The sequence below is a fragment of the Bufo gargarizans genome, chromosome 8, assembly GCF_014858855.1.
Source record: "Bufo gargarizans isolate SCDJY-AF-19 chromosome 8, ASM1485885v1, whole genome shotgun sequence".
NCBI lineage: Eukaryota > Metazoa > Chordata > Amphibia > Anura > Bufonidae > Bufo > Bufo gargarizans.
In genome coordinates, this window is record NC_058087.1 from 151429623 (window position 1) to 151452442 (window position 22820).

At 45.7% G+C, this 22820-nt stretch overlaps 1 protein-coding gene across 1 annotated transcript in view; it reads left to right on the forward strand.

The window, feature by feature from the left end:
* The first annotated feature begins 2849 nt into the window (after positions 1-2849).
* LITAF (lipopolysaccharide induced TNF factor) overlaps positions 2850-22820 on the forward strand; it is a 28772-nt gene continuing 8801 nt past the window's right edge. Inside the window, exon 1 of the mRNA XM_044304020.1 lies at positions 2850-2946. The gene's annotated coding sequence lies outside the window, so the exon portion shown is untranslated. The remainder of the gene's footprint in view (positions 2947-22820) is intronic.

The window sequence follows — 22820 nt, forward strand, 5'->3', positions numbered from 1 at the left end:
CTGTCTGGTTGTGACACAGGGGTAGGGAGATCTGACGGTCTTTTGTCTTGTTAAATCTCCTTACCCTCACACTGTGCACGCGCGGATTGTAAAATCTCCTTGCCCTCACTACACAGCGCGCTGCGGTGTCCGTGCGCGGGTCCATGAGTCAACGCTCACTGTAATTTTACCTTACCCATGCCCTGGTACTGCGCTTGCACGGAGGCGCACACCCTCCAGATGTCACGTGGGGTAAGGAAATCTGACGAGGTATGGTTTTTTGACAGAACACCGGCATTTTGCCCAATTTGTCCATTGAAAAGTTGGGAGGTATGCGGTTGTGTTATTATAACGGAAGCGTTTTGCTGTGGTTTCGAGATTGCCTTCCGGATCTCAAAACCGGACAGCAAATTCGCAGCTGTGAACATAGCCTTATACTGGACAAGAGGCATAAAAGAGGAGAGAAATCTCCCCAACTGTGTGAAAAAAAGACACTTGCGCATGTTCTGGCATTTACCAGTAAATTCAGTTTTTTCCTCACAAAATGAAGAATTTGGGCCCTCACTGAAAGTCCTGCACTTGCCTTGCTGTCAGTGTTCCCTCTAAGCTGCGCGGGTGGGCGGCCGCGCAGCAATTATTGTGGCCCCGCTCACAATTTTATAATGCCCGCTCACTCGCTCATGCCTAGTTCGCTAACACTGCTGGCAAAATGCCAGCTCTTGTCGTCACTCGTCAGACTTGTGCGTGACGGCGCCGACGTCCTCCTCGTAGTCTTATGCGGCTCAGCACAGCGGGGCGCCGCCTACATAACGTCAGACGTCACACACACACCGCTGTTCGCGCACTTATTGGCGCTGCAGGATTCGTGGGAGAAGGAAGGGAACTCTGAGGAGCGCGGGCACAGAGTTTGCTGAGGTAGTGGCCGTGTCTGGTCTGAAAGAAATTGATAGACTGTGCTGGGCTGGCGGCGCTGCTGTTGCTGTGGGCTGTAGCCGGGCCAGCGTGAAAAGGGGAGAAAAATACGTTATAAAAAAGTCTGATAAATACCAGTGTGAATGAAGGACTGTTAAAAGGGGTTAATAACTACAGAAGGCCCTTCACAGTAGTTATTAACCACTTCAGCAGTCCCCCATTCACAGTATTTATTAACCACTTCAGCAGTCCCCCATTCAAAGTATTTATTAACCCCTTTCACTAGTCCCCTCTTCAGTGAAGGGGGGACTGCTGAAGTGGTTAATAAATACTGTGAATGGGGGACTGCTGAAGTGGTTAATAAATACTGTGAATGGGGGACTGCTGAAGTGGTTAATAACTACTGTGAATGGGGGACTGCTGAAGTGGTTAATAACTACTGTGAAGGGCCTTCAGTAGTTATTAACCCCTTTTAACAGTCCTTCATTCACACTGGTATTTATCAGACTTTTTTATAACGTATTTTTCTCCCCTTTTCACCCCGGCCCTGCCACAGCCCACAGCAACAGCAGCGCCGCCAGCCCAGCACAGTCTTTCTTTTTTCCCCCTTTAGGTGTTTAGGTGTTACAGCAATCTAATTAAAGTTCTATTTTAACACCTAAAGAGAAAGGAAAAAAATAAAAGCTGCTGTTTCTCTAGATCAGTGTTTCCCAACCAGTGTGCCTCCAGCTGTTGCAAAACTACAACTCCCAGCATGCCTGGACAGCCTTTGGCTGTGCGGGCATGCTGGGAGTTGTAGTTTTGCAACAGCTGGAGGCACACTGGTTGGGAAACGCTGCTCTAGATGACCTTATGTTGATAGTAGTGTTAATAGAGTCTCAATGATTTGTAAAAATAGTGTAGATGCTTTTATAGACCCTTGAGACTCTATTACCACTACTCTCAACATAAGGTCATCTAGAGAAACAGCAGCTTTTTTAAATTATTTTTTTCCTTTAGGTGTTTAGGTATTAGGCCTAGTTCACAGTTCAGTGTTTGGTCAGTGATTTCCATCAGTGATTTGTGAGCCAAAACCAGAAGTGGAGCCTCCATAGACATGAGGTAGAAGGGAAAAATCTGCTCCTGTTCTATGTTTAGAGCTGCACCTGGTTTTGGCTCACAAATCACTGATGGAAATCACTGACCAAACACTGAAGTGTGAACGAGGCCTTAGAGCAATAAAATGAAAATTATGTTTTAACATAAGGGTCAGAAACTGGGTTTTGTTTAGCCTCTTGGTTATTAGTTTTTCTATGTAAGTTCTCTGGATCAAAGATTTTTTTTCCCTGTATGGTTTTTATACGGAGACCAATGTCCAGTGATCACAGAGAGGACTATACTGTATATTGTACGGGATGGTGCAGGGGTTATACTGTATATTGTACGGGATGGTGCAGGGGGTTATACTGTATATTGTACGGGATGGTGCAGGGGTTATACTGTATATTGTACGGGATGGTGCAGGGGGTTATACTGTATATTGTACGGGATGGTGCAGGGGTTATACTGTATATTGTACGGGATGGTGCAGGGATTATACTGTATATTGTACGGGATGGTGCAGGGATTATACTGTATATTGTACGGGATGGCGCTAAGGTTTGTATGCTCTTTGAAGTGACAATTATCTTAGGTTTTCCTATCGCCCACCTTTGATGGCGCTGTGCCCAGCTCTGAGCCGACCCCGCTCAGCAGCTGCCAAGGCTTAGAGGGAACACTGCTTGCTGTATGTAGCCTACACACCAGGTCCAGTTATCATTCAGTAACTGTGGGAAGCTGAGGGCAAGTAATGGCGGCCGCAGGGGCTCAGCACGGACTCCGGGCTGAGGAGTCACGGACTTGCAGTGAGACGCTGTGGACTTTCCCGCCCCGCCCCCGCCCCCGCAGTGACGTAGGCCGCGCCGCTAGGTGTGGTCGGGGGCGCGCTGCTCGCTCCCGGGCGCCGTCCTTCCTCAGTGTAGTAACCGCCCGCTGTACAGGAGGCTCAGTCAGGGAGAAGGACGTCGTCTCTTCCAAGTAAGTTTTTATGGCGAAGTTTACACGGAGCGGTCTGTAGGGTCCGTGGTGGAACTTGTCACAGACTAGTGAGATAAGTAATGGGGGGGAGACTCGGGGGGTCCCGTGTGTGGGGGAGACCCCGAGGACGGCCATATGTGTCCTGCAGTGAGACTGGAGCTCTACAGATTTGCTCTCTGGGCGACAAGTTTGGGAAAACGGCGCAAATGTGTCTCAGCTAAACACAAACTGTCTGGCGCTGTGGAGGGAAGTCTGGGTGTGTTTTGGCATTCAGAGACCTAATTCACACGGCTGAAAATGTGCTCCTTGCGTTTTCTGTGGGCTGGTCCTGTTCACATGTGTCCGTCAGTGCTGGCAGCCAGGGCAGGGAAATAATGGAAACCATTGTAAGTCAGTGTCACGCCAGTGTGAACAGAGCCTGAACATCCTGCACATGTGTTCACACTTCAGCTTTACCTTCCGTCACCCTAAAGTATTTCCGACATCTACCTCCAGACTTCATAGGACCGCCATATAGTGTGGTGTATTACTGTAAGCCTCGGAATGGTATACATACAAAGGTGAGGCGGTCGGTGCCTCGGAATGGATGGTATACATACAAAGGTGTGACAGTCGGTGCCGGCTGTGGGGCGGTCGGTGCCTCGGAATGGATGGTATAGATACAAAGGTGTGACAGTCGGTGCCGGCTGTGGGGCGGTCGGTGCCTCGGAATGGATGGTATAGATACAAAGATGTGACAGTCGGTGCCGGCTGTGGGGCGGTCGGTGCCTCCGAATGGATGGTATACATACAAAGGTGGGGCGGTCGGTGCCTCCGAATGGATGGTATACATACAAAGGTGGGGTGGTCGGTGCCGGTTGTGGGGCGGTCGGTGCCGGCTGCGGGGCGGTCGGTGCCGGCTGCGGGGCGGTCGGTGCCGGCTGCGGGGCGGTCGGTGCCGGCTGTGTGTGGCACATGACAGTCTTTACATAACTTCTGTGTAATGTGATGGAAATGTGAATAATTAAAGGGGTTGTCCGGGGACTGACACTGACCCATCCTCCGGCCGTATGTATTTTGCCCGTCTGATCCGTGAAATACAGACACTACCTGTGTTGCATCTACGTTTTTTGCGGACCCGTTGACTTCTGTGGGTTCCTTGGTGTGCATTTTATGGCCAAGTATAGGACGTGAAGAAAGGGATATGCCGCACTCCTCTGGGCATGGGTACACCACTTACCAGGGGGCTGGACGTCCCTTTCTTCGTGTTTGAAGCTTTCCAGCTATTTTCCGTGCTCCCCGAGGCCAACAAGACGCCAGGTGAGCGGACTACAAGTACCGGACACGTTCTGTCCATCTGCAGGATGCACATGCATGTCTGTTTTACAAAAGGATAGTATTTGTCTGCAATATGCAGACCACCGACCCATTATAGTCAATGGCCCACGGACTGCATTTTGTGGATCCGTGATTTGCAGATGGCGCACGACCGTACCCACTTGGCCGCCAGAAAACAAGGATATCGGCTGTGTGTCCTGCATTTTCCTGTGTTAAAATGCCTATATTTGTTTGCAAAACAGACCAGAATAGGACCTGTTCTATCTTTGTTTGTGGGACGGTGGAGCGGACGTGCGGATGAGGCCCGCACACACAAGGGCCCGACTCCTGGCACCCACATCGATCAGCAGTTCCTTGGCAGTGACATCACCTTCACTGGTCACATGACCGAGGCGCAGGGCGGTCCCATTTAGGGCTTCAACGATTACTCGAGTAACTCAACACAAAAAGATCTTTGATGCAAATTTTCTGCACTGAGGATTTATTTGTGTCATGTGACCATGGAGCGTGAGTGAAGCGCTTGCTATTACTCACGCTCCATGGTCACCCACCGGCCCGCACCCTTCTTCACTGGATCCTGACATGTCGTGGCGATGGCATAGAGTACTGATGCCTGGGGGGGGGGTGATGGCTAGGGACGACCCTGTCAGGAACCTTGCCCTGAAATAAATAGCCCTAGTACGCCCAGCTGCATGTGGTGAAACGTGCATGTAGGGATAGATAGGAGCCGGGCGTACTAGGGCTATTTATTTCTGGGCCAGGTTCCTGACAGGGTCGCCCTTATCAGGACGGGTGCTCTGCTGTTGGGCTGCTACATATATCTAGCTATCAGGGCCAGAGCAGTACCCCCACCTAGGGCGCAATTAGGGATATCTCCCTTTTCCCGGTCATCTTCATCACAACATCACTGTACCCAGGGATAGCTTTCATTTTCTATTTTAGCTTCCTTCCTGGGATCGTGGAGCTCTGGAACCTTCCGGGTTGTGGTAGAACAATTGGTTACCTATAGGTGCCGCCGTGCACCAACCTTTTCCTACTACAAGTTCTATGTAATGTATTGTATATTATATCATTTCAGGGATACCTTATATTAGTAATATGTATTAAAAGTTATGTTTTAGTTTTTACATACTCCATATGATCGCCTCCTCAGGCTTTTTTGTTAAATAATAGGTGATCCAAAACGATTCTCATTTTCTCAAAAATGTCACTTGTCCTATTCACCCTGATAGAGCTCCATCAGGGTGAATAGGATCTCACACTGTCCCTGCTGCCCTGTGCATGGAGCTTACCATGGCGCCAGGGCTTCAATAGTGTCCTGGCTGCCATGGTAACTGATCAGAGCCCCAGGATTGCACTGCTGGGGTTCTGATCGGAGGGGAGAGGGGACCCTGTGGCCACTGCCACCAATGATTAATAGTGGGAGGGGGGGGCGCACTGCGCCACCAATGTTTTTAATACTGGGGTGGGGGGCGCACTGCACCACCAATGAAGATAAATCTCTCATTAATTCATATACAGGAGGCGGGAGCTGGCTGCAGAATCACATAGCCGGCTCCTGACCTCATTATTCATAAAAAAAAAAAAAGTAAGTCAAAACTGATCTGTCTTGACTTACATTGAAAGTCATTGGGGGGACGGATCGGTTTTCAATTGCACCATATTGTGTCAGTAAAAAAAGGATCCATCCCCATTGACTTACATTGTAAGTTTAGACGGATCCGTTTGGCTCCGCATAGTCAGACGGTCACCAAAATGCTGCAAGCTGCGTTTTGGTGACCGTCTAAAAAGCGCAACTGAGGCCAAACGCAGCCAAACTGATGCATTCTGAGCGGATCCTTTTCCATTCAGAATGCATTGGGGCTGAACTGCATTGGGGCAGCCCTGAAACGGATCTCACAAGCGGACCCAGAAACGCCAGTGTGAAAGTAGCCTTAGCCGCAGTGTTTCTGATATTTAAAATAAGGCTGATCGCATACTTCTTACCCTTCAGATGCTGTGGTCAATCTGCGGCCACGGCATCTGCGCAGACCGGAACCGGAAGTTGCACGCTTCCGGTCTGGTAACAGCTTTCTCCGGCTGAGATCAGGGAACCTGTTACCTTGCGCTAATTGACCGAAGCCTCAAGCAGGCTTCAGTCAATTAGATGTATATATCAATACAGGCCACTAGGTGGCAGCCTTGTATTGATATAGTGCAAATGAAGCCTTCAATGATGGCTATTTAGCTATCACTGAATACTATGGGCAATCGAATGATTGCCAGTTATTGTCACACAGGGTGACTTAACCACCTCCGGACCGCCTAACGCACATGTGCGTTCCGGAGGTGGCAGGCTGGCGCACAGTCACGCATATATGCGTCATCTCGCGAGACGCGAGATTTCCTGTGAACGCGCGCACACAGGCGCGCGCGCTCACAGGAACGGAAGGTAAGCTAGTGGATCTCCAGCATGCCAGCGGCGATCGTTCGCTGGCAGGCTGGAGATCTGAATTTTTTAACCCCTAACAGGTATATTAGACGCTGTTTTCATAACAGCGTCTAATATACCTCCTACCTGGTCCTCTGGTGGTCCCTTTTGTTAGGATCGACCACCAGAGGACTCAGGTAGGTCAGTACAGTCGCACCAAACACCACACTACACTACACCCCCCCCCCCCCGTCACTTATTAACCCCTTATAAACCCATGATCACCCCATATAAACTCCCTGATCACCCCCCTGTCATTGATCACCGCACTGTCATTGATCACCCCCCTGTCAGGCTCCGTTCAGACGTCCGTATGATTTTTACGGATCCACGGATACATGGATTGGATCCGCAAAAAGCATACGGACGTCTGAATGGAGCCTTACAGGGGGGTGATCAATGACAGGCGGGTGATCACCCATATACACTCCCTGATCACCCCCTGTCATTGATCACCCCCCTGTCATTGATCACTCCCCTGTAAGGCTCCATTCAGACGTCCGCATGATTTTTACGGATCCATGGATACATGGATCGGATCCGCAAAACACATGCGGACGTCTGAATGGAGCCTTACAGGGGGTGATCAATTACAGGCGGGTGATCACCCATATACACTCCCTGATCACCCCCCTGTCATTGATAACCCCCCTGTAAGGCTCCATTCAGACGTCCGCATGCGTTTTGTGGATCCGATCCATGGATCCGTAAAAAATCATGCGGATGTCTGAATGGAGCCTTACAGGGGGGGTGATCAGTGACAGGGGGGTGATCACCCTGATTACCCTGATCACCCCCTGTCATTGATAACCCCCCTGTAAGGCTCCATTCAGACACCCGCATGTGTTTTGTGGATCCGATCCATGTATCCATGGATCCGTAAAAAATCATGCGGATGTCTGAATGGAGCCTTACAGGGGGGGTGATCAGTGACAGGGGGGTGATCACCCTGATCACCCCCTGTCATTGATCACCCCCCCCCCCCCCCCCCCCCCTGGTAAGGCTCCATTCAGACATTCTTTTTTGGCACAAGTTAGCGGAAATTTTTTGTTTGTTTTTGTTTTTGTTTTTTCTTACTAAGTCTCATATTCCACTAACTTGTGTCAAAAAATAAAATCTCACATGAACTCACCATACCCCTCACGGAATCCAAATGCGTAAACATTTTTAGACATTTATATTCCAGACTTCTTCTCACGCTTTAGGGCCCCTAAAAAGCCAGGGCAGTATAAATACCCCACATGTGACCCCATTTCGGAAAGAAGACACCCCAAGGTATTCCGTGAGGGGCATATTGAGTCCATGAAAGATTGAAATTTTTGTCCTAAGTTAGCGGAAAGTGAGACTTTGTGAGAAAAAAACAAAAAAAATCTATTTCCGCTAACTTATGCAAAAAAATAAAAATTTCTAGGAAGTCGCCAGGCCCCTCATTGAATACCTTGGGGTGTCTTCTTTCCAAAGTGGGGTCACATGTGGGGTATTTATACTGCCCTGGCTTTTTAGGGGCCCGAAAGTGTGAGAAGAAGTCTGGGATCCAAATGTCTAAAAATGCCCTCCTAAAAGGAATTTGGGCCCCTTTGCGCATCTAGGCTGCAAAAAAGTGTGACACATCTGGTATCGCCGTACTCAGGAGAAGTTGGGCAATGTGTTTTGGGGTGTCATTTTACATATACCCATGCTGGGTGAGAAAAATATCTTGGTCAAATGCCAACTTTGTATAAAAAAATGGGAAAAGTTGTCTTTTGCCAAGATATTTCTCTCACCCAGCATGGGTATATGTAAAATGACACCCCAAAACACATTCCCCAACTTCTCCTGAGTACGGCGATACCAGATGTGTGACACTTTTTTGCAGCCAAGGTGGGCAAAGGGGCACATATTCCAAAGTGCACCTTTCGGATTTCACAGGCTATTTTTTACAGATTTTGATTGCAAAGTACTTCTTACACATTTGGGCCCCTAAATTGCCAGGGCAGTATAACTACGCCACAAGTGACCCCATTTTGGAAAGAAGACACCCCAAGGTATTCCGTGAGGGGCATGGCGAGTTCCTAGAATTTTTTATTTTTTGTCACACGTTAGTGGAAAATGATGATTTTTCTTTTTTTTTCTTTTTTCCTTACAAAGTCTCATATTCCACGAACTTGCGACAAAAAATAAAAAATTCTAGGAACTCGCCGTGCCCCTCACGGAATACCTTGGGGTGTCTTCTTTCCAAAATGGGGTCACTTGTGGCGTACTTCTACTGCCCTGGCAATTTAGGGGCCCAAATGTGTGAGAAGTAGTTTGCAATCAAAATGTGTAAAAAATGGCCTGCGAAATCCGAAAGGTGCACTTTGGAATATGTGCCCCTTTGCCCACCTTGGCTGCAAAAAAGTGTCACACATCTGGTATTGCCGTACTCAGGAGAAGTTGGGGAATGTGTTTTGGGGTGTCATTTTACATATACCCATGCTGGGTGAGAAAAATATCTTGGTCAAATGCCAACTTTGTATAAAAAAATGGGAAAAGTTGTCTTTTGCCAAGATATTTCTCTCACCCAACATGGGTATATGTAAAATGACACCCCAAAACACATTTCCCAACTTCTCCTGAGTACGGCAATACCAGATGTGTGACACTTTTTTGCAGCCAAGGTGGGCAAAGGGGCACATATTCCAAAGTGCACCTTTCGGATTTCGCAGGCCATTTTTTACACATTTTGATTGCAAACTACTTCTCACACATTTGGGCCCCTAAATTGCCAGGGCAGTATAACTACGCCACAAGTGACCCCATTTTGGAAAGAAGACACCCCAAGGTATTCCGTGAGGGGCACGGCGAGTTCCTAGAATTTTTTATTTTTTGTCGCAAGTTAGTGGAATATGAGACTTTGTAAGGAAAAAAATAAATAAATAAATAATCATCATTTTCCGCTAACTTGTGACAAAAAATAAAAAGTTCTATGAACTCACTATGCCCATCAGCGAATACCTTAGGGTGTCTACTTTCCGAAATGGGGTCATTTGTGGGGGTTTTCTACTGTTTGGGCATTGTAGAACCTCAGGAATCATGACAGGTGCTCAGAAAGTCAGAGCTGTTTCAAAAAGTGGAAATTCACATTTTTGTACCATAGTTTGTAAATGCTATAACTTTTACCCAAACCATTTTTATTTTTTGCCCAAACATTTTTTTTTTTATCAAACACATGTAGAACAATAAATTTGGCGAAAAATGTATATATGGATGTCATTTTTTTTGCAAAATTTTACAGCTGAAAGTGAAAAATGTCATTTTTTTGCAAAAAAATCGTTACATTTTGATTAATAACAAAAAAGTAAAAATGTCAGCAGCAATAAAATACCACCAAATGAAAGCTCCATTAGTGAGAAGAAAAGGAGGTAAAATTCATTTGGGTGGTAAGTTGCATGACCGAGCAATAAACGGTGAAAGTAGTGTAGTGCCGAAGTGTAAAAAGTGCTCTGGTCATGAAGGGGGTTTCACCTAGCGGGGCTGAAGTGGTTAAAGTAAAAAAAAAATAAGTTTTTACAAAAAAAGTTCAAATCGCCCCCCTTTCCTTAAAATAAAAATACTGAAACGAGTGGTCAATTTTGGACAGAATTGTGACATTTTCTTCCTGCAGCCAACGTCTGAAATCTCTATTTAAGAAAGTTACAAAATACTTCTGTGTAATGGCCGATGGTTAGTGGATGTCACAAGTCGTTCCTCTTAGGGCGGCCGATTCCCAGGCAGACGGCGCACAATCGGAGTGATTAGTCACTTGATGTCTGCAGAGGGTCTCTGATATGTTGTGGTAAAATATTAATGGTTGCAATCAGCTCACATCAAAGTTTGTGTAAGGCCTCTTTCACACTTGCGTTGTCCGGATCCGGCGTGTACTCCACTTGCCGGAATTACACGCCGGATCCGGAAAAACGCAAGTGTACTGAAAGCATTTGAAGACGGATCCGTCTTCAAAATGCTTTCAGTGTTACTATGGCACCCAGGACGCTATTAAAGTCCTGGGTGCCATAGTAGTAGTGGGGAGCGGGGGAGCAGCATACTTACCATCCGTGCGGCTCCCGGGGCGCTCCAGAATGACGTCAGAGCGCCCCATGCGCATGGATCATGTGATCCATGCGATCACGTCATCCATGCGCCTGGGGCGCCCTGACGTCACTCTGGAGCGCCCCGGGAGCCGCACGGACGGTAAGTATGCTGCTCCCCGCTCCCCACTACAGTTTACCATGGCTGCCAGGACTTTAGCGTCCCGGCAGCCATGGTAACCATTGAGAAAAAGCTAAACGTCGCATCCGGCAATGCGCCGAAACGACGTTTAGCTTAAGGCCGGATCCGGATCAATGCCTTTCAATGGGCATTCATTCCGGATCCGGCCTTGCGGCAAGTGTTCCGGATTTTTGGCCGGAGCAAAAAGCGCAGCATGCTGCGCTATTTGCTGCGGCCAAAAAACGTTCCGTTCCAGAACTGAAGACATCCTGATGCATCCTGAAGGACGGACTGTCCATTCAGAATGCATTAGGAAAATCCTGATCAGTATTCTTCCGGCATAGAGCCCCGACGACGGAACTCTATGCCGGAAGACTATAACGCAGGTGTGAAAGGGCCCTAAGGGTACTTTCACACTTGCGTTGCTTGATTCCGGCAGGCAGTACCATTGCCTGAACTGACTGCCTGATCAGGCAAACTGTATGCAAACGGATGTCATTTTTTCTGACTGATCAGGCATTTTTCTGACTGATCAGGATCCTGATCAGTCAGAAAAATGCCTGATCAGTCAGAAAAATGCATTGCAATACCGGATCCGTTTTTCCGGTGTCATCAGGCAAAACGGATCCGTTTTTTGTTTTTTTTTCATTTTTAAAGGTCTGCGCATGCGCAGACCGGAAGGACGGATCCGGCATTCCGGTATTTTGAATGCCGGACCCGGCACTAATATATTCCTATAGAAAAAAATGCGGCATGGATCCGGCATTCAGGCAAGTCTTCAGTTTTTTTCGCCGGAGATAAAACCGTAGCATGCTACGGTTTTCTCTTTTGCCTGATCAGTCAAAACGACTGAACTGAAGACATCCTGATGCAAACTGAACGGATTACACTCCATTCAGAATTCATGGGGATAAAACTGATCAGTTATTTTCCGGTATAGAGCCCCTAGGACAGAACTCTATGCCGGAAAAGAAAAACGCTAGTGTGAAAGTACCCTAAGGAAAAAGGCAAATCATCTTCCATCAGCCGCAGCCAGAGAACCACCCAAATGCTACCATCTTGATTGAATTCTCCTGAGCATCTCCCCCCTCAACCACAACAGATATCAGCCCGGCTCTTGGGCTGGTGTCACTGGCCCCTGTAATGTGCAGGATTTTGTCACCTCTGGTCGACACAGATTTGAGACATTTTTCCAGGAATTCCAGGGACTGTCCAGTTTTCTGGAGTTGCTTTGCTATTACTAAACTTATCAGACCTCTTTGTTTCTTTTGCAAACTCTTTTTGAGTTTAATCTCTTGAAGAGGACCTGTCACCCCTCCTTACATATGATTTAGTGACTACTTGCATCCACCATGTAATAACAATTGTGGAGATGCTATTCCTTTGACTCTGTTTTGCCATTCCTTTATTATTCCTACTAAAAGTTTACGAACAAATTTCTAGCAGTTTGCAATAAAGGTCCAGATGAGTGTTACCGGTTGGGGATGTGTCACTGCACAGTCAGATGTTATCCCTTCAGTGTCAGACTGTGCAGGAGACCCCCCCCCCCACTGGTAATGCCCATCTGGACCTCTATTACTGCTAGCAGGAATAATAAAGGACTGGCCGCATCCAGTCATTGTGACATATCGCTTTACATTGTTCTAGTGCAGGGATCAGTAACATTTGGTACTCCAGCTGCTATTAAACTACAACTCCCAGCATGCAAACATGCTTTTCTTCTAACTCCTATAAAAGTGAATGGAGCATTCTAGGAGTTGTAGTTTCAGAACACCTGTAGTGCGGGAGGTTGCCGATCCCTGTCCTAATGCATGGTGGGGTCCCAGCAGCTGACTCTCCAAGGTCACTAAGTTCTGTCCTCCTAGCAATATGTCGTGATGTTTTGCAGAGAAACGAGGGGTGTCAAGATATTAAAGAGATATCAACGGTTAATGTCTGCAGTACACGTGTAGGACTGCGGCTAATAATGCGTAAGGGAGGTGACGGGCTCCCTTTCATTCATGGGTAACCCCTTTAACGTTTTGATGGGAAACAAGGGATTCAAAGCAACACAAGTTATACAGCAGTGAGCCAATAAATGATATGGGAGATTTATCAAAACTGGTGTATTAGTTACCCATAGCAACCAATCAGATTCCACCTTTCATTTTCCAAAGGAGCTGTAAAAAATGAAAGGTGGAATCTGATTGGTTGCTGTGGGCAACTAAGCCAGTTCAGGAAGGACTTTTCAAGTGTAACCCGTCCAACAACCTTCATGTAAATTCCCAATGACTGGACCGTTGAGCTGAGTGTTATGGACTGACTACCAGATCCAACTTTGTACTGCATGTCATTAAAGGGGTTCTCCAGGAATTAAGAAAATTAAAATACTTACATATTACTTTATTATAAATATATTCCCAAATACCTTTCATTAGTTATAGTGGCTCGTTTATTCTAGGGAGCAATCATTAGGAGAAATAAAATGGCCGCTGTCCTGTTGGTGCACTCAAAACCTGTCCTAATCACACAGCAGGACAAGTTACCAGGTAAAGAGCTGCCTCATCTTCCTCTCTCCTCTACATGTCAGGGATTATGATCCTGAATATAGCTGATAAGATAGATGTTCAGCTGAATCTGTAGGCATTGGATTTATGAGGAGACATGAAGTACAGAGAGGACGGACAGGACAGGCTGTGGTAATGGAGATTGTCTCCCCATGGCCTCCATCCCTACAAAGATTCATCTGAAGATCATATTAAACTGTATTCAGGATCATAATCTCTGACAAGCGGAGTAGGGAGGAGGATGAGGCAGCTCTTTACCTCAGTGTCCTGAAGTAACCTGTCTTGATGTGTGATTTGGACAGGTTTTGTTTACTAATCGGATGACGGCCATTTTATTCTAATGATTGCTCCCCACACAAAACATGCCATTACAACTAGGAATGGACCGATTATAGGATTTACCAATATTATCGGCCGATATTCACGATTTTCAAAGTTATTGGCATCTTACCTTGCCGTTATGACGATAATGCATGCAGCGCTGCTCGCTTATGAGAAAACATGGAGCTTAGTGCGCGCCGCTGTGTTCAGTGGCCAGAGTGTGTAGGGAGGGAGAGAGGGAATCCCTCCCTCCTATGACACGGCCGCCACAGAGCCCAGTAAAATGAGCGGGCTCTGAAGCTGCGCACACCACTACCACCAATTAATGTATGGCTAATATTAAAGCAGGAGGAGGGACAGGGGAGGGTTCACCACTGCTCCGTCTCAGCTGGTGTGCGCGCAGCCTCCACCTCCTCCTGAGTGTCCTCCCCAGAGTCAAGCAGCCAGCGCAGCAGGCTGATCATAGTGCTTGCCTAGACTTCTAGTGTCCAGAGGACCTGCCATTGAAGTATGTTCTACAAGGTCCCTGGTTGTATTAGTGTTTGTATGCATATTGTACCTGATTGCCCTCCACCATCACTTGGTCTTGGTTCCAGAAGTATATACCACAGATCTGTTTCTAGCCATAGACAGGACTGTGTCCCAGAGAAGGGAGCACATTTCCAATCCTTGTTTGCTCTGTGGCATACAGTAGATGAGTGGACCAATATGGCGCTGGTGCAATGCCCGGATGTCTGTACCAGGCGCTGTGTGTGAAGACGCCGTGGTTTTCAGATATTCCAGGCGTGCACATCCTGTCTGAGTAGCGCCCACTCGCTTGGTTTAACCTCAAAACTATATAGTGTTAACCATAACTTTTATATATCTTTTGGTAGCATTTTTTTCCCCCTAAACCACTTATTCTGTTCATAAAAGGCTAACTCCTGGTAAATTCCCCATTCATGCCGACATCATGGAAGGAGGTCTCGTCTCTCGCCCCTCAGATGGCGTGCAGTCAGTGGTAGTACCACTAGTTGTACAGAATATGGTGCTGTGTGTTGCTGTTGTCTTTCTGGCCAAATTATAATTTTTTTTTATTTGTTTGTCATTGTAGCCCTATGAGGGATTGTTTTTTTGCGGGACAAATTGTATTTTTAGTGACACCATTTTGGCGTGTGTATGTAGAACTTATATTAAAGGGGTTTTCCGAGATTTATTTTTTATGATGACCTAGTCAATATGATTACTGCAATACCAAATATGTATAGCTTTATGCTTTAATTAATTTTATTTTTTTTATATTTTTTTGTATATTTAATACAATATTTTTTTTTAACTTCAGCTTAATTTTATTATTCAGTTCCACTAGGGACATTACTGTTCTAATACCTTGTATAGCATTGCATTATAGCCTATCACAGGCTGTCTCTCATAGTCATGGCAGGCCTGGGAGCGGTTTTCCTCCCTTTGAATGGAAAGATAGATGTGCGTCTGTGTGCCTCTCCATTCAACTCTATGGCGGCAGTGTGCACGCGTGTCCACTGTTTCATTAAAATAGGGAAACGCAGACCCCCATTCTAGTTATGGCTCTAGCAGTTGGACCCCTGAAGATCACATGCCCTGTGGATAAGGAACAGCCCTTTCAGGCACCGCCCTTATTATCATATGTGTTGTGTATTGAGGTTTTTTCTGCACTGCTGAGTATATACTGGAAGAGGCCTCTTCTGTAAACTGATGACATCTTTCTCCCAGAAACAAAATTCGTGGAAAAATGTTGCACAACGTGTTTAGTCGTGTGTTTCTTTTTACTCTTTGTGTGTGAAAATCTGCATTTAGTATTGAATAATTGCAAATGTTTTCTTCAGAAGTGAGTCAGCGTTGCAGAGAGGACATAGGGCTTCTTCCTACAGGACTCCTGTCATGAGAGTGACCCTTCTCCACCATGCTGACCAGCTGGGAGGGCTTCCTATGGAGGGACACTACATGGACTCCCCTGACATGTCTGTGTTAGTAATCTCTTGTATAAATAAACTATAGAGTGTTTTTTCATAGAACTCGGTGTTGTGACGTTCCTCTTATTATTCCTGGAAATGTTTGAATTTATTGACAACTGGGTGTTGCCATTCCTCCTATTAATGGGGTCTGTTCCTACAAAGTCTGACACTGCCAGCACACATTGCAGTGTTATCTCCCTGGGCGGTGCCGTCCGCCGCCGCCTCCCTGGGCAAAAACATTTTAAAATTGGAATCCAAAGTCGGCTTTTGTACCAAGGAACCAGCCAGTACCAAAGCTGACTTTGGATTCCTATTTTAAAATGTTTTTAAATACGCAGATGGGAATAACAGTCATTCACTGAAGCCTCGAGCAACTTTGGCTGAGATGAAGTTTTGCTACATGGAGCCCATACATTTTAATGCTATACGGAAATGGCAAAATCAACAAATTGGGGTCCTTTATCAAACAGGTGTAAAGTAGAACTGGCTTAGTTGCCCATAGCAACCAATCAGATTCCACCTTTCATTTTTTTATAGCTCCTTTGGAAAATGAAAGAAGGCATCTGATTGATTGCTATGGGCAACTAAGCCAGTTCTACTTTACACCAGTTTGAGAATTGACCCCAAAAGTTTTTAACACATCAATTTCGGATTTATGATCCGAAGCTCGATTCGCTCCATATTTGCTTTTCTAGTCTTTAAAGGTGACCTTTCACCACTCCTGACATGTCTGTTTTAATAGCGTCATACATTCCCCATGTACTAACAGTTCTGGAGCATCTGTTCTTATGTCTCTATGTTGTGCCATTCCTTTATTATTACTACTAGAAGTTATGAATGAATTGCGATTAGCCTTCAGTAAGAGTACAGGGGAGGGGTGTACCTGCGCAGTCTCACTGTATCTAGTCAGTGCAGCCATTCTCAGACTGTGCAGGTACACCCCAAACTTGTTACCTCCCTCTGTGCCCTTACTGCAGACTGCTAGCAATTCATTCATAACTTCTAGTAGAAATAGTAAAGGAATGGCACAACATACAGACATAAGAATAGAGGCTCCAGAATTGTTATTACATGGGTAATGCATGAAGCTATTAAAACAGACATGTCAGGACTAGGTCCTCTAGGAAAGGTCCTCTTTAACCACTTCCCGACCGCTGTACGCAGATATGCGTCCGGGAGGTGGTTGCTTTACTCCTCCTGGACGCATATACGCGTCATCTCGCGAGACGCGAGATTTCCTGTGAACGCGCACAGGCGCGCGCGCTCACAGGAACGGAAGGTAAGCGAGTAGATCTCCAGCCTGCCAGCGGCGATCGTTCGCTGGCAGGCTGGAGATGTGATTTTTTTAACCCCTAACAGGTATATTAGACGCTGTTTTGATAACAGCGTCTAATATACCTGCTACCTGGTCCTCTGGTGGTCCCTTTTGTTTGGATCGACCACCAGAGGACACAGGTAGCTGTGCAAAGTACCAGAAAACACTACACTACACCCCCCCCCCCCTGTCACTTTTTAACCCCTTATGCACCACTGATCACCCCATATAGACTCCCTGATCACCCCCCTGTCAGGCTCCGTTCAGACGGCCGTATTATTTTTATGGATCCACTGATACATGGATCGGATCCGCAAAACACATGCGGACGTCTGAATGGAGCCTTACAGGGGGGTGATCAATGACAAGGGGGTGATCACGCACATAAACTTCCTGATCACTTCCCTGTCATTGATCACCCCCCTGTCATTGATCACCCCCCTGTAAGGCTCCATTCAGAGGTCCGCATGTGTTTTGCGGATCCGATCCATGTATCAGTGGATCCGTAAAAATCATACGGACGTCTGAATGGAGCCTTACAGGGGGGTGATCAGGGAGTCTATATGGGTGATCACCCCTCTGTCATTGATCACCCCCCCCCTGTAAGGCTCCATTCAGAGGTCCGCATGTGTTTTGCGGATCCGTAAAAATCATACGGACGTCTGAATGGAGCCTTACAGGGGGGTGATCAGGGAGTCTATATGGGTGATCACCCCCCCCCCCCTGTAAGGCTCCATTCAGAGGTCCGCATGTGTTTTGCGGATCCGATCCATGTATCAGTGGATCCGTAAAAAATCATACGGACGTCTGAATGGAGCATTACAGGGGGGTGATCAATGACAGGGGGGTTATCACCCCATATAGACTCCCTGATCACCCCCCTGTCATTGATCACCCCCTGTAAGGCTCCATTCAGAAATTTTTTTGGCCCAAGTTAGCGGAAATTTTTTGTTTTGTTTTTTCTTACTAAGTCTCATATTCCACTAACTTGTGTCAAAAAATAAAATCTCACATGGACTCACCATACCCCTCACGGAATCCAAATGCGTAAACATTTTTTAGACATTTATATTCCAGACTTCTTCTCACGCTTTAGGGCCCTAAAATGCCAGGGCAGTGTAAATACCCCACATGTGACCCCATTTCGGAAAGAAGACACCCCAAGGTATTCCGTGAGGGGCATATTGAGTCCATGAAAGATTGAAATTTTTGTCCCAAGTTAGCGGAAAGGGAGACTTTGTGAGAAAATACAAAAAAAAAAACAATTTCCGCTAACTTGTGGCAAAAAAAAATAATTCTAGGAACTCGCCATGCCCCTCACGGAATACCTTGGGGTGTCTTCTTTCCAAAGTGGGGTCACATGTGGGGTATTTATACTGCCCTGGCATGTTAGGGGCCCGAAAGCGTGAGAAGAAGTCTGGGATCCAAATGTCTAAAAATGCCCTCCTAAAAGGAATTTGGGCCACTTTGCGCATCTAGGCTGCAAAAAAGTGTGACACATCTGGTATCGCCGTACTCAGGAGAAGTTGGGGAATGTGTTTTGGGGTGTCATTTTACATATACCCATGCTGGGTGAGAGAAATATCTTGGTCAAATGCCAACTTTGTATAAAAAAAATGGGAAAAGTTGTCTTTTGCAGAGATATTTCTCTCACCCAGCATGGGTATATGTAAAATGACACCCCAAAACACATTCCCCAACTTCTCCTGAGTACGGCGATACCAGATGTGTCACACTTTTTTGCAGCCAAGGTGGGCAAAGGGGCACATATTCCAAAGTGCACCTTTCGGATTTCGCAGGCCATTTTTTACACATTTTGATTGCAAAGTACTTCTCACACATTTGGGCCCCTAAATTGCCAGGGCAGTATAACTACGCCACAAGTGACCCCATTTTGGAAAGAAGACACCCCAAGGTATTCCGTGAGGGGCATGGCGAGTTCCTAGAATTTTTTATTTTTTGTCGCAAGTTAGTGGAATATGAGACTTTGTAAGGAAAAAAAAATAATAAAAAAAATCATCATTTTCCGCTAACTTGTGACAAAAAATTAAAAATTCTATGAACTCACTATGCCCATCAGCGAATACCTTAGGGTGTCTACTTTCCGAAATGGGGTCATTTGTGGGGGTTTTCTACTGTTTGGGCATTGTAGAACCTCAGGAATCATGACAGGTGCTCAGAAAGTCAGAGCTGCTTCAAAAAGCGGAAATTCTAATTTTTGTACCATAGTTTGTAAACGCTATAACTTTTACCCAAACATTTTTTTTTTATCAAAGACATGTAGAACTATAAATTTAGCGAAAAATTTATATATGGATGTCGTTTTTTTTGCAAAATTTTACAGCTGAAAGTAAAAAATGTCATTTTTTTGCAAAAAAATCGTTACATTTTGATTAATAACAAAAAAAGTAAAAATGCCAGCAGCAATGAAATACCACCAAATGAAAGCTCTATTAGTGAGAAGAAAAGGAGGTAAAATTCATTTGGGTGGTAAGTTGCATGACCGAGCGATAAACGGTGAAAGTAGTGTAGTGCAGAAGTGTAAAAAGTGCTCTGGTCATGAAGGGGGTTTCAGCTAGCGGGGCTGAAGTGGTTAAAGGGGTTCTTTCACTTTAGCAAGTGGCATTTATCATGTAGAGAAAGTTAATACAAGGCACTTACTAATGTATTGTGATTTATCTTTATTGCTTCCTTTGCTGGCTGGATTAATTTTTCCTTCACATTATAGACTGCTCGTTTACATGGTTACAACCACCCTGAAATTCAACAGTGGTCGGGCTTGCACACTATAGGAAAAAGTGCCTCTCTGGTGGCCAGGACCATGGGAGTGCTCATAGGCCCACACTTTTTCCTATAGTGTGCAAGCATGGCCACCGCTGCTGGATTACAGGGTGATCATAACCATGGTTGAGTGCAATACCAAGCACAGCCACTATACAATGTACGGCGCTGTGAGAAGGCAGCAGAGCTGAATGGTGGGGGGTTCCGGGTTTCGGACTCCACCAATCAGATACTGATGACGTATCCAGAGGATAGGTCGTCAGTAAAAGAAAAATCCAGGAAACCACGATCAGGATTGCGTGCAGAAAATCAGCACCGTAGGTCATGTACAATGTATTCTATGAGAATTATCAATGCAGACTCTGCGGATTCTTTCCGCGCAGATTTTGACCAGATCTATATGTGTAATACAGGTCCACAGGGTACATTCACATCTGTGTTCGTGGCCTCCATCACAGATTTTATCAAGAATAATTAAAGAAGTCCTGTATGCAGAACCTTTTTCCTCCTAAATGTAAATCAAACTGATCCTATTCTAGTCAATGTTCTCCGTTCCTGTCAGTAATGCACCGAATCCGGCACTTCCAATAATGGAGCAGAACAACGGAAATAAAGAACGCTGATGTGAAGGAGGCCTTAGTTCACTGTCGCTCCAGGCCTGGATGTATGACTGTGACGCATAAGCAGATGGTTGTTATCTTGGCAGGATGTACCGCTCTGAGGTTACTCCCGGGATGAAAGATTGTCAGCACAGTTGAACTTTTTCCCCTGACTTGTCATTCGCAGCATTTACAAGAAATTTCGGCAGCTAATGTCCGTTCCAGATGCTGCAAATGTTTCTCCATTAGTTGCCAATGTAAACATCTGCCTTGTAAGCAAAGCAGCCCCCCTGTTGTGTCCTGTCCGAAATTATTTCTAATGGGGAGGACAAATGGGAAGCAAACAGCTCTGCGTCTTGTCTGCTGGAGATTAACATTTGTCTGAAGCTCTGCTTTCTGGGAAGCTGTTCAGGCCTAGGCACTACAACAGTGGAGCTCTCCTAATCCAAAAAATGTTATTAGAAAGGTACATGATGGAATATACTACATTTTCTATTCAGTAATCCATGAAATCCCATTACTCTATAGAAATGATGGCATGTTAAGGTACCCTTGGGGGCCTAAAAATAAAAAGTAAAAAAAAATAAAAAATTATATATACAGTACAGACCAAAAGTTTGGACACACCTTCTCATTCAAAGAGTTTTCTTTATTTTCATGACTATGAAAATTGTAGATTCACACTGAAGGCATCAAAACTATGAATTAACATGTGGAATGCCGTAACAGGGAAAAAAAAATCTTAAGTGGCCAGTTCACCTTTCTTTTGTTGCTTCACCTTCCAAAATACATTTGATTAAGAAGTGATCAAAAAGTGGTAGACACTCCAAAAGTGCCACACAAAAATGAGCCCTCATGCAGCTATGTAGACATAACTAGAAAAACAAATTATGGGGTCAGAATATGGCAATGGAAAGAAAAAGCGAAATCTATAAAACTGTCTATTTTTTTTTTTTTTTCCTTTTCCACCACATTGTATGCAATATAAGATGGTGCCATTAGAAAGTACAACTTGTCCTGCTAAAATAACAAAAAAATAAGCCCTCATATGAATATTTGAATGGAAAAATGGCTCCAAGGCGGCAGGGAGAGAGAAGCACAAAAACAGAAAAGCGCCATGTCAGGAAAGGGTTTTTCCAAGACTTTAATACTGATGACCCAACCTCCAGATAGGTCATCAGTTTCTGATCAGTGGGGGTCTGACAGTCAGGACCCACCAGCTGTTTGAGAAGGCACTGGGGCTTACAGTAGTGCCGCAGCCTTCTCTCAGCTTTTCCTAGGACATGTGGCATCATGTACATCGGTCACGTAGCCTAGTTTCCGCTCAGCCCCGTAGAAGTGAATGTGGCTGAGCTACAATACCAAGCACAGCCACTATACAATGTACGGCGCTGTGCTTGGTGAGCTGAGAGAAGGCTGCGGTGCTCACAGTGCCTTCTCAAAGAGCTGATCAGCAGGGTCCTCCCCGATCAGATACTGATGACTAGGGATGAGCGATTCGCATAACATTTGTTTCAATACTGTACGGACCGAGCGCTTTGTACAGTATTAGAATGTATTGGCTCCGATGAGCCAAAGTTATTACTTTGCGAAGTCTCGCAAGGCTTCAGGTAATAACTTCATAAATTGATTTCTACTGTAAAAAAAAAAAAACATTTCCTGAACTCTGGTTCGGTTCCAAGGTACCACTGTGCTTTGGGAACTTGGAAGCTGTTCTACAGCAGAATAAGGCTACATTCACACACCCGCATGAATGGGTCCGCATCCGTTTCGCAATTTTGTGGAACAGGTGCGGACCCATTAATTTCAATGTGTGCTGTCCACACCCGTAATCCTGTTCCACGGCCTCGCAAAAATATAGTGTGTCCTATTCTTGTCAATAATTGCGTACAAGCATAGTAGGCATTTTCTATATAGTGCCGGCCATGTGTGGTCTGCAAATTGCGGAACAGACGGCCGGTATCTGGGTTTAAAAAAAAAAAAAAAAAAAAAAGCTTTTGACTGGATTTGTTATATAGCATATCAGAAGTCCTGTTGGGACCCCCACTAATGTGAAAAAGGGGTCCCTGTTCTCTAGCTGAATTTTCACACCCTCTATCAATAGATGTGAACCAGGGCCCATGTAGATGGGCCAAAGATTGGGACGGTCATTGGGAAGAAAGGGGTATTCTGATAATTGGCCTCTGTAAAGGTGTTGCCACCTGACAGATGAGCGCTTCTCTCGTACAGCACCAGAAAGCCTCATTAGTTGGCACACATCGCTCTGTGTAAACAGGTATGTACTTCCGCAAATAAGGGACTGTATAGGAATGACCAATTGTATTCATCCCCATACATCACAGATCA